Below are 5,589 nucleotides of genomic sequence, written 5' to 3' on the forward strand. Positions count from 1 at the left end.
GCACCACCCCTGCGATGTGTGGGGAGACGGCAGCGCCAGCCCTGCCTCTCACGGTCCAGAGGGGCAGACAGACACGTCACCGGGCAGGGCGACCAGGGCAGGAGTAGCTGAGGTGCTCAGCGCTGTGGGAACTTGGGGCATCAGGGAAGGCTTCCCAGGGGAGGTGCTCAGACCCTGAGGTTCTGCTGTTGCATCCCCATGGATCCCGCCCCCCAGGAAGTGTCAGGGCTCCTGAAGGTAGCTCTCCAGGGCTGCCATGGAGTGAAGTGAAGTCCTGCTGATGACAGTCACCGTGAGCCCATCACCGCTGCGTGCCAAGCCCTCCCCCAGGCCAGCGACACACACGCACCTGTCACTGTTCACAACGTGATGGCATGTCCCCCTCAGAAGAGGAAGCCAGGCATGAGGACGGTGAGCAGCCTGCCCCAGGTCACAGAGTGGGTCTGCGTTGGGCTGGGGCCCCAAGCCCGGCCCTCACCACTGCCTTTGCCCTGCCCATGACCAAGGTCAGCAGGCACACTCCATAGGGCCCACCGTGCCCGTGAGGGGCGGGGCAGCTCTGTGGGGAGAGGGGCGCTGGCCCCCCCAGGACCCCGTTCCATCCCAAGGTTGGAGCAGCGACGTCCTGCCTCCTGGCCTCCAACCGACCCAGAGGGCCACAGCCTCTCGGTGCTCAGGACGCACGGTCCAGCCACCAGTCCGGGCGCGCGGGCCCTGGAGGGGAGATGCTATAACGCCTGGCAGCTGAGCACGGGGGAACGGGGTCGGGACGAGGCGGCCGACTGCGCCTCCCTCCCAGCATGGACGGCGTGTGGAGGCATGGCGGGGCTCCTTAGGGGTGCAGCCTGCACTCCCTGGGGCTGTCCAGAGCCACCCGCCCTGCTGGGCCTGGCTTCCCCTCCTCCTCAGGCCAAGAGCACTGCATGCTGGGAGGGCTGGGAGGCTGGGGTCCTGGGGGCAGAGCAGAAAAATCCCTCTAAAGTCAAACCCTTCCCTTCCCAATGCTGAGCCTGCCTGGCCTCCACCCACCTCTCCTGCTACCTCACCTGCTTGTTTGTGGTTCCGTCCTCTGCTCGCCTATTACTGCAGTGCCTGCTGGGGTGGGCCCTGCCTGGGTGCCCCCCTCTCGCCCTCCCCCCCCCAAAAAAAACAGCCTTTCTACTCCCAGGTACCTCCCATGTCTTGCCTCCGATTCTGGCCCCTCCTGAGTTCCTGGACACCCTCCTGGGGTGACGCCCAGGCCCACGGGAGCTCACACCATGGCAGCTGGAATGAGCCCACCTTGGAGCTCTGCCCCCTACATCCTGCCGTTGAGATCGCTCAAACCAGCTGTGCAGAGGGTGCCCCCGCCCAGGCTCTGCGCTCACTCCCGCCCCTGCGTCCTCTCTTGCCCTTTGACATTTATCTCCTCGTGGCACCTGGAGCCTTTAAAATGCGGATCTGAGCGTGTGGCCGCCCCCACCCCTAAATCCTCAGCAGCCCCCAATGGCTCTGCATATAAAAGGCAAGGCTTTCGCCCTGGCTGGTGTGGCTCGATGGTTAGCGTGTCGTTCTGTGCACCGAAAGTTCTCAGATTAGATGCCCGGTCAGCGCATGTATGGGAGGCAACAGATGGATGTTTCTCTCTCACAGCGATGTTTCCCTTTCTCTCTCTCCTCCCCGTTCCGCTCTCTCTAGAATCAATGAGAAAAAAGAGACAGAGCTTCCTTGAGGCCCCAGCTCCTGCCCCTCCCTCTCCATCCCGGGGCCTCCTTTCCTCCCGAACCGCACCCCCAGGACAGGCGAGGCCCCTCATGCACAAGCCTGCGGTGCCCTTCTGCAGAGGACACTGTGTGACGTGTGACATGCATGTTAACAACACTTGTCATGTGACTGTTAACTGAGCAGCTATTACACAGCTCAGCACCTGGCCTGGAGGGAGGGGTGAAGCGTAAGGAGGGAGGGCGCCTTGAGCAACTGCTGCCCGCCCTTCCTGACCCCCCCAGGGCTTAGCTCTGTGCGCGGATTCACAGGCCAGGACATGAGGCTGCAGCCCCTCTGGCTCCCTAGCCCAGGGAGGGGAGCCCCAGGGAGGGGGTCCCAGCACCCAGCTTCCCTGGATTCTCGGAGTCCCTCAGGCTCAAAGGCTGGGGTCAGCCGCTGACTCGTGAATAACAGTTGCAATAGCCACAGCGAAAGGATTACTTTTAATCCTCAGTAACGATCAAGCCATTATTATTTTCTCGGTGTTACAGATCAATCAGTCCATCCCCGGGCGCCGCACGCGGGGAAACTGCTAAACACACAGGCCTGGTGGTGCGGGGGAAGGGCTGGGCATCGGAATGGCGCTGGGTGGGCAGTGTGGCTGCCTGTGTCTGGTCAGGCGCGAGGATGAGACGTGGCTGGGACCGCCCACGGGCAGGCCTGAGGAGCCCTGGGTGGGCGTCAGAGCCTGGACCCGGGGGCCTTGGAGCACCGGCCTGGGTTCGGATCCTGCCTGACTTCACGAGTGGCTTCCTGCCCGCAGTGTCTGTGTGTAGACTGGACCCACTCAGAGCGGGTCGGTTCCTGGCAGCTCCCTGTGCCAATCCCCAGGGGCTGCCCGCAGGGAGTGCACAGTTAACCCCATGATGGCGGGAGACGGTGCCTCTTCCTCGCCCTCCCCACCCCACCCCTAGCAAGGCCCCTAAGGGGTGGGTTCCTCTGTGCCCCCCCTTTGCCAGGTGAGGTGCCATGGCCCGGCCCTGGTGAGGAAGTGGAGGCAGCAGACGCGAGTGGACCAGCGTGTGGGACAGCGAACGCCCAGGGCAGCACCAGGCCTGGCAGGAGGGGCCTGGCCGCAGGACCCCTCACCTGCCCCCAGATGGTTCCTTTGCTGTCCCCCAACCTTGGTGTCACTGGGCCCAGACCCTGGGTGGGGGTAGGCACTAGGGTGCCCAGCAGTCTCTGCCCTGCTCCAAAGTGCTGCTGCACCACCCTGCTTCCCTCCTGCCCGCGGGCCCTGCGTTGGCTCTGTATTGTGCACTGATAGATACTAAATACAGATTTCCAATTTCCAGAGCTGTTATGGTCTAATGAGTAAATAATATACATATTTAAAACTGTCTAAAAACATATCTGCATAATTAAAATATCTGCATAATAATGAAGCAAGATGCAGCTTAGCAAGGAGGGAGCCGGAGCCCCAGGGCTGACAACAGGGGCAGGCGAGCAGGCGGGTGGGGGTCCCGGCCCCGCCGGCTCTCCTCCCTGCGGCCTTGGCCCGAGTGGGCATCTGTCCCTCTGTCCCACCTGCTCCAAGCAGGTCCATCCACAGTCAGGGACAGGGGACCTCACTCGGCCCTGTCTTTGCACAGCCTGTAGCCTGTGGGCGGTGCCCGGCACAGGGCCTGCTACCTGAGAGGTGGCGACCTTGACCGCTACCATCTGTGGCATTTGACGTGCTCAGAGCTTTGTGGGGACAGCCTCACTCCCCATGGCCCGAGGGCAGCTCCTGTCCCGATCTCCCATTGTGCTGGGCCCCGAGGGGTGGAGAAGGGCATCGACATGGCTGAGTGCTGCCAGGACCCATGACTTGCACGTGGCAGATGGAGATGCCAGTGGCTTTGCCTTCCTGTTAAGTGCACCACCAACACCAGAGCCTCCTGGGCACAACTGGCACCCGGCCTGGCCCTCCTGCCCTCCGAGGTCCCTTCTATATATATGATTTCAGAGAGGAAGGGAGAGGGAGAGAGAGAGAGAGACATTAATGATGCGAGAGAATCATGGATTGGCTGCCTCCTGCACGCACCCCACTGGGGATCCAGCCCACAACCCAGGCCTGTGCCCTGACCGGGAACGGAACCGTGACCTCGTGCTTCATGGGTCGACACTCAACCCCTGAGCCACGCTGGCCGGGCAGCGAGCTCTTGTTTACACCGCGTGGCTCCTACGGCAGTTCGGTCCCACTGCCCTGAGCTGGGGCTGCTGGAGCCGCCCTGGTGAGAGCTGCCCGGGAGAACACGCGCTGCGAGGAGCCCCTCCGCCAGGAGATGAACGTCCGCGGGAAGCAGAGCCGAGCCCCCATCTGCGAGGACGGCAGAGCCCCTCCAGCCGCCATGCCCCTTCCCGTGATGTTATTTTTATACTTTTCCCTAAAACACTGCCTGCACGGGTCCTGCTCGCCTCTGTTAACATCAGGAACCTAATCAGTAATCAGGCAGCTCATAATTTTCTGATTAGCTCTGATTAGGCCCAACCTGGGGGGAGGGAGTGGGACACTGCGATGTGCTCGATGGGGGACTGGCCCACTGGGCGGAGGGCAGAAGGAAGAGCCCCCGGCCCCACTGCCTTCTGTCCTGGGGGGGGGGGAGCGGGGTCTTTATGTGGGTGACAGGGGTGCAGGGGTCAGGGAGCACTGGCAGCAGGGACCCAGGGCAGGCTGGGCCCAGGCTTTCAGCACCATGGACAGAGCGGGAGGCTCTGTCTGGGCATCCACCTGGGCTCTGCACTGCCCAGGCCCCTCAGGGTCCCACTGCAGGCAGGGCTCCAGGGGAAGCCTTGGGAGATGGTGACAGTGGCCAGGCTGGCCTGCTCAGGGGATGCAACGTGTGACCCTGACATGGAGCACTGGCCCCGGCCACTTATGGACTGCACCGCCGGCAGGGCCTGGCTTGAAGGCCGTGGACTCAATGAGGCTGGGGCCCCGCTGCACAGTGGGGGAGCCGAGACCTGGAGGGACCACCCGGGTGACGGTGCCAGTTAGGGCAGAGCCTGGGCCTGTGCTGAGGCCTCCCAGGCCAGGGCCAGGCCTTCCTTCCGCCTGAGACCAGTCTGCCACCTTTGCAACACATGCTCGGGTGGCAGCTTCGTGCTGGCTCCGCAGACCTCCTGGGCCTGCCAAGCAGGGACCCTGAGGCGGCCTGTCTGTAGCCCTGGCTGACTCAAGTCCCCACCCCTCAGCCCACCCATGGGCCTTCCCATAGGCGCAGACTCCTTGGGGCCCCTCCCGGGAGCCCCGTCCAGGGCAGGGCAGTGTGGCCCTGCCCGGGCCCGGTCTGGATCACGGGTCACCATCTCTGGTTGAAAGCGACCATCCAGGTGACCTCTGATGAGACGCACAAGCTGCTGGCAGAGACGTGCCCAGCTAATGCCATGCAAATCGCACAGAGGCAATCAGCCTGACTCTAAGAGCTGCCCCACCGGCCGCAGGCTGGCTCATTGTCTTTTCTGTCAATTTGCATCTCATTACCCAGAAGGCTGTGCTCACTGGAGGTTAAAACAAAAAAAAGAATAAAGCAAACCCCACTGAACCTGTCTCCAGTGAGGGCAGAGGCCACGTGTGGGACAAGGCTGCCTGGTGGACGGCCCCATGAGGTTCCCTGCACAGGGAGCCCTCCCCGCTATTACCCCAACACCACTGTCACCATGGCCCCCACCAGCACCAGAATGTTACTCCCATCACCACCATCACCTCCATCGCCATCACTGATCCTGCAACCACCATCAACATTCCCATGATTGCCACCAATATTCCCATGCCCACTCCGACATCACTCCATCTCCACCACCATCCCCACTGCCAACATCACTCCATCTCCACCACCATCCCCACTGCCAACATCACTCCAT

At 62.7% G+C, this 5,589-nt stretch overlaps 1 protein-coding gene across 1 annotated transcript in view; it reads right to left on the reverse strand.

Annotated features, from left to right (window-relative positions):
• Positions 1 to 5,589, reverse strand: part of LOC102773659 — a 58,444-nt gene that overhangs the window by 25,472 nt on the left and 27,383 nt on the right. The gene's annotated exons all lie outside the window — the stretch shown is intronic.

This window comes from Myotis davidii, unplaced genomic scaffold (assembly GCF_000327345.1).
Source record: "Myotis davidii unplaced genomic scaffold, ASM32734v1 scaffold663, whole genome shotgun sequence".
Lineage (NCBI taxonomy): Eukaryota > Metazoa > Chordata > Mammalia > Chiroptera > Vespertilionidae > Myotis > Myotis davidii.